Source organism: Ursus arctos, unplaced genomic scaffold, assembly GCF_023065955.2.
Source record: "Ursus arctos isolate Adak ecotype North America unplaced genomic scaffold, UrsArc2.0 scaffold_31, whole genome shotgun sequence".
Taxonomy (NCBI): Eukaryota; Metazoa; Chordata; class Mammalia; order Carnivora; family Ursidae; genus Ursus; species Ursus arctos.
The window spans coordinates 21,447,351-21,459,504 of record NW_026622997.1 but is presented as its reverse complement, the minus strand read 5'-3'; the positions used below and the strand labels follow the sequence as shown (position 1 = coordinate 21,459,504).

Sequence of the window (12,154 nt, the reverse complement as noted above, 5' to 3'; positions counted from 1 at the left end):
CAGAGCCATGCAATTAGAGGCCAGTGCACACCTCCCTGTTACCTGTCTGGACTTCTGTGCAGCCATTGTGCCTCACCCCAGAGAGGTAAGTTCAGGGATTCAGCTAAACAAATGGGGAATGCTGTAAAACTCATTATTCATCTACAGCAGGCTAATCGAGGGGAAAAAACAACTCAAAGAACTGCACATGAGAAAAAAAAATGGTTAATAAGTATTTTACACACAGGCATCGAATAACTAATAACGATAACTATTTATCAAATGTTGCAGCCAGGCATTCTTCCCTCCCCAGTCCTCCTCTCCAGACTTTCTCATCTTTCCTAGGGGAGTCACTAAGGACAGCAAACTCACTACTCTCTACTCTATCTTACTACCCTTCCTTTTGTGGCATCTCATACACCTGCACTTTCCACACCTGGAGACCACTTATCATTCACCTGCATGCCTCTGTGGTTTCTCTCTCCCTCCTTCAGAGGGAGAGAAAATGAAGGTTCCAGAAAATACTGAACTTTAGACACGTTCAGGGAAATTCGTCTTCAAAAAGCTAATGAATTCAGGGCTTTATTTTTTTTAAGATTTTATTTATTTATTTGAGAGAGAGAGAGATTGAGAGAATGAGTGGGAGAAGGGGCAGAGGGAGAAGCAGACTCCCCAAGGAGCAGGGGGCCCGACACTGGACTTGATCCCAGGACCCTGAGATCATGACCTGAGCCAAAGGCAGACGCTTAACCGACTGAGCCACCCAGGTGCCCAAATTCAGGCCTTTAGACACAAAAGAATCTAGACTCCAATTTTAAGAGCAAGTAAAGTACAAGGTAATAATTAGCATTTCAGCTGTATTGTAAACCAAATGATCATTTACAGTTGGGCTAGAAACCTAAACTACCAAGTGTAATATCGTTTCCATAGTAAAATGAGTTCCAAGTTCTAAACAACAGATCTGCAAACAAATTTTTGAAACACCTAATATTTATAAGTTTGGGCCACCTACCAAAAAAATGCAACAATAAATTTTTCTTCTTGAGTTTCTTTCTCTAGCACTGCAGAAGAATATAGGAGGTACACATGGATGTAACCGGGTGATGATGCTTGACCTCCTTCCGTAGATGCTCCTTCCGTTGAGAAAGGAGTTGATGACTACTTGTTCCAAAGAGCCCTGGGTGAATTTCTTCTTTCCACTCTGCCCAATGAAAGTAACCAGACCCACTTCTCGGTAAGTATTGACTATGGGGAAAAGGGCTCTCAACATTATCATAAAGAGATAGTAAGGACAACAGGTTGGGAAAGGGTTTTATTTACTTTATACTGGCAAAAAGAGTCAGTGGGCTGCTGTTACTATAGCCCAGGGCAAAAGTGGAGCTCCAGGAAGGCAGCTGGTTCCTTCTGAGTAGATACTGCAAGTGTACTCCTATGTGAGTGTGTGTGAGTGTGTGTGAGTGTGTGTGAGTGTGTGTGTGTGTGTAAAGGCAATTAAGCAACAAGGAATAAGATTGGAGGGATTATGATGATATGATGTACTTCCAAAGGGGAAAATCATTGACATGACAACATATTGGCCAAGTGAAAGGAGATGCATGAGAGGAGGTAAGATAAGAGTCAGAGAAAAGAATAATGGGTTTCCAGGTCTCAGTTCCAGTTCCTTCCAGAAGCCACCTGTATTCCTATCTTTGAGTTCCTCAAGACACTCATGTCCTTATAGCAAATTCTCCTTTTTTGTTAAAGCAAATTTAGTTCAGTTACTTAAAACCAGAAACACCTTGATTAAACCATATTACCATAAAGTAAGTCAGCATCATGTTATGTAGACTTCGAATCTGCCAATGCTGGGTTCAAATCTTGGCTCTGCTGAATACAAGCTGTCTCATCTAGAGTAAGTTTCCTAACCTCTTTGGGCCTTGGTGTCCACACCTATGAAATGCAGATAATTGTACACACTGCCATGTATAGTTGTGAAAATCAGAAAAACATCTCTAGAGCCCCTGGCATATAGTAAATACAAATTAAAGGATAACTCTTAGTGATAATTCATCAGAGGAGTAATCATGGTGGCAGTAATGGCATCACCACCGATATCTCAATAGGAAGGTTATATATAAAACTTATGAATACAGGGGCGCCTGGTGGCTCAGTCGGTTAGGCATCTGCCTTCAGCTCAGGTCATGATCTCTGGATCGAGTCCCGCATCGGGCTCCCTGCTCTGCAGGCAGCCTGCTTCTCCTCCCCTCTACCACTCCCCCTGCTTATGCTCTCTCTCTCGCTCAAATAAATAAATAAAATCTTTTTAAAAAATCTTATGAATACAGAAAAATGTTTTCCTTAACTTTTTGGTTTATAAAATAATTCAACCCAAGTTTTTTACTGAGATACTCTAGTAAATGCAAAGTGTGGCTTCATTTTAAAATACTTTTGAGGGGTGCCTGGGTGGCTCAGTCGTTAAGCATCTGCCTTCGGCTCAGGGCGTGAACCTGGCGTTCTGGAATCGAGCCCCACGTCGGGCTCCTCCGCTGGGAGCCTGCTTCTTCCTCTCCCACTCCCCCTGCTTGTGTTCCCTCTCTCGCTGGATGTCTCTCTGTCAAATGAATAAATAAAATATTTTTAAAAATAATAATAAAATAAAATACTTTTGAATGTATCATCTATCACAGATAACTTCTATATTTATGGGGAAAGTCCTAGGAAAATCCCTGTAGCAACTCTAACTACAAGATCACTTTTTTTTTTCCCAAGTAATCTCTACACCCGGCGGGGGCTCGAACTCATGACTCTGAGATGCTGTACCCACGGAGCCCATGCTTTACCCACAGAGCCAGCAGGGCACCCCCAAAGAATCACGTCTTTGGCAATTAATCTTCTCCATCAGCTGACACATAGAGAAATGGTTCTAGTCTTGTGGAAATCACAGACCCTTTGAGACTAGGATAAAGCTATGAGCTCTCCCTTCTGAAGATTCACGTACATACATAAAATGTTGCACATTTTCTAGTGTTCATGGTTCTGTGAATCTCAGGCATGAATCCCTGAGAATTGAACAGTCCAATAAACATCTTTACCTGGTATTTCTTTAAATAAGTCTGCAAGTAAGGAGTCATCTCCGACCCCTAGGTATAACCCAGAGATAAGAGATAACCTACATTAACCTCCCCCCTCAACTCCTAGGCTAATACCTTTACTGAAATTCTATACAGCAGGTCCTCATTTGTCTGGGAGGGGGACTGGGATATTCCAAGGTAGTCTTTACATATACAGCACTTACTCTACCATATTTTAAGCATTGACTTACTCCCATACTAAACTGTGAATGAGGGCAGAATGTGTCTTTCATTTCTAGGATTATGCTTCATATAGTAAATATTCAATAAATGGTAAATTAGCATATGGTATTTTATAAATACAAATTATGATTTATGCTTGTCTTAGACTCAAGTAGTAGAAAATTCAAGACAGTGTGCAGGCAATAAAAGGATTTTAACCCAGTCCAGAACATCCCCCCAATTTATCATTTCTACAACCCTACTAAGGTCTGAAGAAAGTCTCCGCTTGGTCAATTCTAGAAAATTACATTTTTTGTCAATGGAGCTCAACCTAATGCATAATTCCTGGTCTTCTCTGATTCTCTTCTACTCTAAGACATTTCTAAAATATACATCACCGTACATACAAACATGTGAGCACACACATGTACACATGACATTGAAGTGTCACATTTTCATGGAATTGTCTTGCACCCCAGTCAGCCAAAATATATTCACTTGTTGTTTCTTATATATGTTAAGGGTAGTGGTAGCAATGAGAAGCAGAATTCGAATATAGACACTTCAAGGCTCAGCCTCCAATAAGATTTTGAATGAATACTTAACCAAAAGCAAACTTGAAAAAAGTTAAAGATAGATAGTAGGGGGCAAACTTTAGTTTTATCTCTATATTATTATTGCCTTTATTAAATCCTAGATGATCTAGAAACCGCCTTCTTACTCAAACATAGCCTTTTCATTCATTCAACAAATATTGACTAAATCCTTGTGCGCCAGGCAGAGTGCTAGAACCTATGGATACAAAGGTAAACAAGAAAGCCAGGGTGCCTGACTTCACAAAGAGAAGACTGTCTTTCCTGCCTAGCGGAAAAGACCATTTTCTAAAAGTGATCATAATAAAGCGTATGAGTGTCACTCTAGGAGATGCAGTGATACTACAGAAGCACTTCAGTGAAGCCCAAATCTACTCTGATTTGGAGCAATGGTGTCCAAGTATGGTCCTCATGCCATAATCTAATCTAATCTGGAGCAATGGTGTCCAAGTATGGTCCTCATACCAGCAGCATCAGAGTCTCCTGCCAGTTTTAACAAGCCCTCTAGGTGATTCTGATTCACACCCCACCCCAGCACAGTTAAATCAGATCATCGATATTTTAACATGTCCCCAGGTGATTCTACTGCGAAGCAAGTGTTAAGATACTGGTCCATGGAGTGAAGAGAGACCTCCCTATGGAAATGACATTTAAGCTGAGACCTGGATCAATAGGAGTCAGGAAATAAATACTAAAAAAGAGTTTCAAGGCAGAGAAAACTGCATGTTTAAAGGGCAGAGGGCAGAAAAGCATGGTGCATTTGAAGAATTTATAGAATTCAATGGGGCTGGATTATAGAGAAGTTGAGGAAGACTGCTTTGAGATTAGGATGAAGAGGTAGACCAGATGATTGAGAAGGAAACTGTAAGCTTAAGAGTTGAACTAAAAACCCATGGAAAGCTTTTGTAAGCCACAGATCTTTATTTTTTAAGTATCACCCTGATTGCAATGTAGAAATATGTTGAACAGAAGCAAAATTTAATACAGGTGCCTCTAGGTAAGAATCTGCTTCAGTAGTCCAGGTGAGAAGCGAGACTGGCAGTTGCAATGCAGTTGGATAATAGTAAACAGCTTCACCATTATCAAGAAATAGAATTGGGGTGCCTGGGTGCTACAGTTGGGTGAGCCTCCAACTCTGGATTTTGGCTCAGATCATAGTTTTGGGGTCCTGGGATCAAGCCCCACATTGGTCTCCACACTCAGCACAGAATCTGCTTGGGATTTTCTCTCCTTCTTCCTCTGCCCCTCCACTTGTTCTCTCTCTCTCTCTCTCTCTTTCTCTCTCTCAAATACATAAATCTTTTTTAAAAAAGGAAAAAAGAGGGGCGCCTGGGTGGCACAGCGGTTGAGCGTCTGACTTCGGCTCAGGGCGTGATCCCGGCGTTGTGGGATCGAGCCCCACATCAGGCTCCTCCGCTATGAGCCTGCTTCTTCCTCTCCCACTCCCCCTGCTGTGTTCCCTCTCTCGCTGGCTGTCTCTATCTCTGTCGATAAATAAATAAAATCTTTAAAAAAAAATAAAAATAAAAATAAAATAAAAAAGGAAAAAAGAAATAGAATTGACAGTACTAGGGGATTAGTAGGATGTTGGAGATCTGGGAGTTCAAGAACTCAGTGCTGACTTCCATGTTTCAGATAAGAGCAATTGGGTAGATAACCCCTAGTTCATAGTTAAGCACATTGAATTCAAAGTGGGATGTACAAGTGAAAACATCTGGTAGCTTCTTTGACAAGAGGTATATGAAAACCCTGATTTAGGAGTCATTTGCTTATCTATGGTATTGAAGCCATGGATTGGAATGGCATAACCTACAGAGTAATTCAAGTTTGAGGTGAAGGGGACTTAGATCCTAACCCCTTGGGAGCATTAACGAATACAGGAGAAAGGGGGTAACAAATACAAAAATCGCCAGAGGGGTAGGAAGAAAACCAAGAGACCAAGTGAATGCAGTAGATGAAAGCCACAGTAAGAAAAAGCTCTGAGAAGCAAAGAGAAGCCACGGAATCAAATGCTGGTAAGAGTTTAAGCAAGGTAAAACCAGATGGGTCCCCTGGATCAATAACATTAGAAAGTCAACACTGACTTCAACAAGAGAAGCTTCAGAAAGTGGAAGAGATGAATCCTGCTTGGAATTGGGCTGAAAAGTAAGCTTCAGGTAAGGAAATGGAGAGAGCAAATAGCATAGTCAAGAAATTTGATGATAAAGAGGAGATAAATTGATACCTAGAGAGGGTTGCGGAATCCATCAGATGCTTTTTTTAAAGCATGGTCAAGAGCAAATGTAAAAGACAGAGAACATACTGAGGAGTGGTAGAATCAGAAGTGTAGGATAAACCCCAGTACAAGGCCACTAAGAAGATGGGAAGGGTCTGGACTTGAGCCCAAGAGTAGAATTTGCCTGAGGTAAGAACTCATCGCTGCGTGAGACTCAATGGGGCATGCACATCTGTATTCCCTTTGATTCCATGTTTTCATTAGGAGAGTGATTAGAAACCCTGGAATATTTGCAAATACTATTATTACCATTAAGATGGGAACTGCTTAGAATAAATCATATTCAGAGCTCTCAGCACATCGATGAACTTCAGTGTACATTCTCAGACAAACCCCTGAGAATCTAAGAGCTGGTACCCTGGTCAGACCAATGAGATAGTGATCAACTCATCCCAAGTGCGCCCAGGGCTTTCCCTGTTTTAGCACTGAAATTCCTGTGTCCCAGGAAACCACACAGGCCCAGCAAAGTAGAACAAGTGATCAGACTAGACCGGGCTCACATGCAGCCTCTTTGAATGTTAGCAATATGTTCCTTTCCCATAATAAGACAATTAGCCTCTCAAACAATAAATTATCAAACTCACTTATTTCTATTTTAACTCAGAGTTTGCTGCTTACAGGGTAAAGTAAGACCTGCAGCACAGACCCTGCAGGAGGCAACACTAATTCATTTGCTCTATTTCCAATCTTATTCTGTAAGAACCTACAATGTCCTGGAGTACAAGTCCAGCTATGGATCTGCTGAAATTTTTTGCCCTTTTAAGAAAACTATATGATTATTCAATGCAAAGTAAAAAAAAAAAAAAAAGAATTGATCCACAACAGAAAGAAAATATTTTATTCGGCCCTTAATAATTCAAATCTTGTTTTGCTAACTAGATAGGCTCTGGAGGAATAAATTACATTAGATACATAAATACTCAAATATAGAATGATTCAGCATTTTCATTCCAGTACACAATAAAATCTAGAGGGAACCTAATGTTAGGCTACTAATATATCTAATGATTGCTGGGGGACAGGGAGGAGCCAGAACATTTTAAATAGAAGAATAGAATTAAGTTAGTGTAATTCAAGTTCAAAAGAATTAGCTAAAATAAAATGCTTTTACAAATATAAATTGCCAAATTCGTACATTTAACATAAATTGCTAAATGACAATTTCACCACAAAAATAACAGTCTCAGTAGGAGAGATTATATACAAAGCTTAGTGCTTTTCGGAAGTACTATTTCTAAAGTAATATATTTGTTTTGCCAGCTTTATTAAGTATAACTGACATAATATCGTGTAAGTTTCAAGTGCATCATGTGTTGATTTGATACTTATATATTGCTAAGTGATCACCATGTAACTGTAGGTAACACCTCCCCCACCTTACATAATTACCATTTCTTTTTTGTGTGTGGTGAGAACTGAACATTAGATCTTCCAAAGTTATTCATTATACACACACACAAGTATGCACGCACACACACATCACTATTCATTTATCCATGAATGGGCACTGATATTGTCTCCCTATCTTGGCTATTGCCAACGATGCTACAGCGAAATGGCAATGCAAATATCTCTTTAATATACAGTTTTCATTCCTTTCGATATGTACCCAGGAGTGGGATTGCTGAATCATATGGTAGTTCTATTTTTAATTTTTTGAGGAACCTCCATACTGTTCTCCACAGTGGCTGCACCAAATTACATTCCCACCAACAGAGCACAGCGTTCCCTTTTCTCCACATCCTTGCCAGCACTTGGTACTTCTTGTCTTTTTGATGCTAGCCCTTCTAACAGGTGTGAGGTGATAGCTCATTGTGGTTCTGATTTGCATGTCCCGGATGATGAGTGACGTTGAGGCTCTTTTCATGCACCTGTTGGCCATCTGTATGTCTCCTTTAGAGAAATGTCTATTCAGTTTCTCTGCCCATTTCTTCATCAGATTGTTTTTAGGTTTTTGTTCTGGTTTTTGGTTTTTGCTCAGTTGTATGAGCTCTTGTCAGATATATAGTTTGCAAATATATTCTCCTACGTTGCCTTTTCATTTGGTCAATTTTTGGGGGGGGGGGGCCATGCAGAAACTTCCCAGTTTGACGTAGTTCCACTTACTAATTTTTGCTTTTGTTGCTTGGCTTTTGGTGTCATATCCAGAAAATCATTGCCATGACCAACAGCAAGGAGTTTTTGGTTTTAGGAGTTTTTCTTCTAGGAGTTTTACGTTTTTAGGCTGTATATTTAAATCTTTAATCCATCTCAAGTGTGTAAGACAAGGGTCCAATTTCATTCTCTTGCACGTGGATAACCAGTTTTCCCAATTTCATTTATTGAAAAGCTGATTATTTTCCAATTGAGTATTATTGACTCACTTGTCAAATATTAGCTGACTGTACATGTGAGGGTTAATTTCTGGACACTCTATTCTGCTCCATTGGTCTACGTGTCTGTTTTTATGCCCGGACCATGATGTTTCAATTACTACAGTTTAGTATAGTTGTAAATCAGGAAGCATAATGCCATCACCTTTGTTATGCTTTCTCAGGATAATGCTTTGGCTATTTGGGTCTTTTGTGGTTTCATACCAATTTTAGGCTTTTTTCCCCCTATTTCCATTGAAATTTTGATAGGGATTTGCTCTGAATCTATAGAGGGTTTTGAAAGGTATGGAAATTTTAACAGTTTTAATTCTTCTGATCCCTGAACACAGGATATCTTTCCATTTAGTTGTGTCTTCTTTAATTTCTTTCATCAAAGTCTTACAGTTTCCAGTGTAAAGATCCTTTACCTCTTGGTTAAATTTATTCCTAAGTATTTTATTGGTTTTGGTGTTACTGTGAATGGGATCATTTGATTGCTTCTCATAGTTTGTTGTTAGTGTATAGAAATACAAGTAATTTCTGGGTGCTGATTTTGTATCCAGCAACTTCACTGAATTTGTTGACTAGTCCTAATTGGTTTTTGATGGGCTCTTTAGGATTTTTTTTTTTTAAGACTTTATTTATTTGAGAGAGAGAGAGAGAGAGAGCATGAGCTGGGTGAGGGGCAGAGGGCATGGGACTCCCTGCTGAGCAGGGAGCCCAACACAGGGCTGGCTCTGGGGACTCCAGGATCATGACCCGAGCTGAAGGCAGACACTTAACTGACTGAGCCACCCAGGTGTCCCTCTTCAGGATTTCTATATATAAGATCATATCATCTGCATCTGCAAACATAGATAATTTTACTTCTTCCTATCCAAGAATGCTTTTTCCCCCCGATTGGTCTGGCCAGGACTTCCAGTACTATGTTGAATAGGAGCGGCAAGAACAAACATCCTGTCTTGTTCCTGAGTTTAGAGGAAAAGCTCTCAGCTTTTCACTGTTGAGTATGATGTTCGCGGTGGAGCAGTTATATATGACATTTATTATGTTGTGGTGCATTCCTCTTATACCTAATTTGTTGAGAGTTTTTATCATGAAAGGATGTTGCATTTTGTCAATTTCTGTGTATATTGAGATTATAATATGATTTTTTTTTCTTTCATTCTATTACTGTGATCCATCACATTGATTTGTGTATGTTGAACCATCCTTGCAGCCCAGGGACAAATCCTGCTTGATCATGTGCTTTTAATGTGCTGCGGAACTTAGTTTGCTAATACTTGGTTGAGAATTTTTCCATCTATATTCACCAGGGATTTTGGCCTGTAGTTGTGTGGTTGTTTTTTTGTTTTGTTGTTGTTGTTGTTGTTTCTTGTAGTGTCCTTACCTGGCTTTGGTATCAGGGTAATGCTGGCCTCACAAAATCAGTTTTGGGGTGCCTGGTTGGCTCAGTTGGTAGATCGTGTGACTCTTGATCTCAGGGTCATGAGTTCAAGCCCCATGTTGGATGTAGGGATTACTTAAAAATAAAATCTTTTTAAAAAAATGAGTTTGGAAGTGTTCACTCCTCTTCAATTTTTGGAAGAGTTTGAGAAGAATTTGGTGTCAATTCTTCCTTAAATGTTTGGTAGAATTCACCAGTGAAGCCATCTCATCTTGGGCTTTTCTTTGTTCAGAGGTTTTTGGTGACAAATTCAATGTCCTCATTGGTTCATTCAGATTTTCTATTTCTTCATAATTCGGTTTGGTACAATGTATGTTTCTAAGAATTTATCCATTTCTCCTAGGTTTTCCGATTTGTTTGCATGTAACTGTTCATAATAATCTCTTATGATCCTTTGCATGTCTGTGTTATCTGCTGCAACATCTTCCCTTTCATTTCTGAGTTTATTTGAGGCTTCTTTTTCTCTTAGTGTAGCTAAAAGTTGTCAGTTTTATTTATCCTTTCAAAAAACTAGCTCTTAATTTCATTGATATTTCTCCTTGTTTTTCTGTTCTCTATTTCATTTATTTCTGCCTTGATCTTTGATATCTTCCTCCTTTTTGCTCACTTTAAGCTTAGTTCATTCCTGTTATTCCCTAGTTCCTGGAGGTATAAAATTTGGGTTGTGATCTTCCTTTTGTCTTAATGTAGGCACTGATTGCTATCAGCTTCCCTCTAGAACTGCTTTTGCTGCATCCCATAGGTTTTACTATGTTGTGTTTCCATTTTCTTTCATGTTAAGATTTTTTAAATTTTCCTTTTGATTTTTTTTAACCGATTAGTGTTCAGGAATACGTTGTTTGATCGCCATATATTTGTGAGTGTTCCAGCTTTCCTTCTGTTACTGATTTCTCGTTTCATACTATTGTGTGCAGAAAAGATACTTGGTATGATTTCAATCTTCTTAAATTTGCTAAAACTTACTTTGTGATCTATCATAAGATCCATCCTGGCAACGTTCCATGTGCACTCAGAACAGCGCACATGAAGAACAGTGCACGAGGAGAATATGTAGTCCATCTGTTGGACGGAATGTTCTATGTATGTTTGTTAAGTGCATTAGGTCTAAAGTATGGTTCAAGTCCAATTTCCCTGTTGATTTCCTGTCTCACTGATCTAGCCATTAAGTGGAGTACTAGAGTCCTCGACCATTATTGTATCGTTGTCTGTTTCCCCCTGCTGATCTGTTAGTATCTAAATATATTTAGATGCTCCAATTTTGGATGCATACATATTTATGACTGTTACATCTTCTTGATGAATGACCTCTTTATCATTATATGATGTGTCCAAACTTATATGTTTTTGCCCCAACAATGTGCTGAAACTTCTCTGAACACCTGGACTTCCACAAAGGCTCTCCCGTCCGTGGATGATTGTCTAAGTCAGTGCTTCCCAAGGGCTCCTGGACCATGGCTGAGAGAGGCTGGAGCTGGTTCATGGGGCTGCACCAGGGTCTATCTGCCTCTTACCTGATGTACAGGATGTGACATCTCCTCCCAGTTCCCTTGACCTGTGGTGCTGAATCGACAGCTCCTACAAAGGCACTTTTGTGTCTCCGTATATTTCTCACCTACTGATTATTTCTAACATAATCATACATCGTGTCATTTAATGCTCATTATTTCCAAAATACTAAGATGCTCAGATGGAAACTGCTAACAAAAGAATAAAACACGGGGCGCCTGGGCGGCTCAGTCGGTTAAGCGTCTGCCTTTGGCTCAGGTCATGATCCCAGGGTCCTGGGATCAGGCCCCGCGTCAGGCTCTCTGCTTGGCTGGGAGCCTGCTTCTCCTCCTCCTTCTGCCTGCCTCTCTGCCTATTTGTGCTCGCTCTCTCTCTCGCTCTCTCTGTCAAATAAATAAATAAAAATCTTTAGGGAAAAAAAAAGAATAAAACACAATATGTTAACTTTCTTCATCATTCACAGTCAAATTGATTACACACACTGTTCAGTTATTTACTGCTTCTCACTCTCGAATTCCCGTTGAAAATTGATAGTAAATAACCCCGAAGAAACTGGGAGGAGGGGGTGTTTCAACACCACAGTCACACCTGAAACTTCTCTTACCATAAGACAAAAACTGATCTTGCTGTTGACAAACACAGTCAGGAATATTAGACATCGATCTATAAATCACAGTGTTTATAGTATGCATTCTAAAATAAAACTAGGGGTTAGCAGGCTTATGACCTTG

General features: G+C 39.7%; 1 protein-coding gene across 3 annotated transcripts in view; it reads right to left on the bottom strand.

The window, feature by feature from the left end:
* RNF144B (ring finger protein 144B) overlaps positions 1-12,154 on the bottom strand; it is a 172,265-nt gene that overhangs the window by 93,470 nt on the left and 66,641 nt on the right. The gene's annotated exons all lie outside the window — the stretch shown is intronic.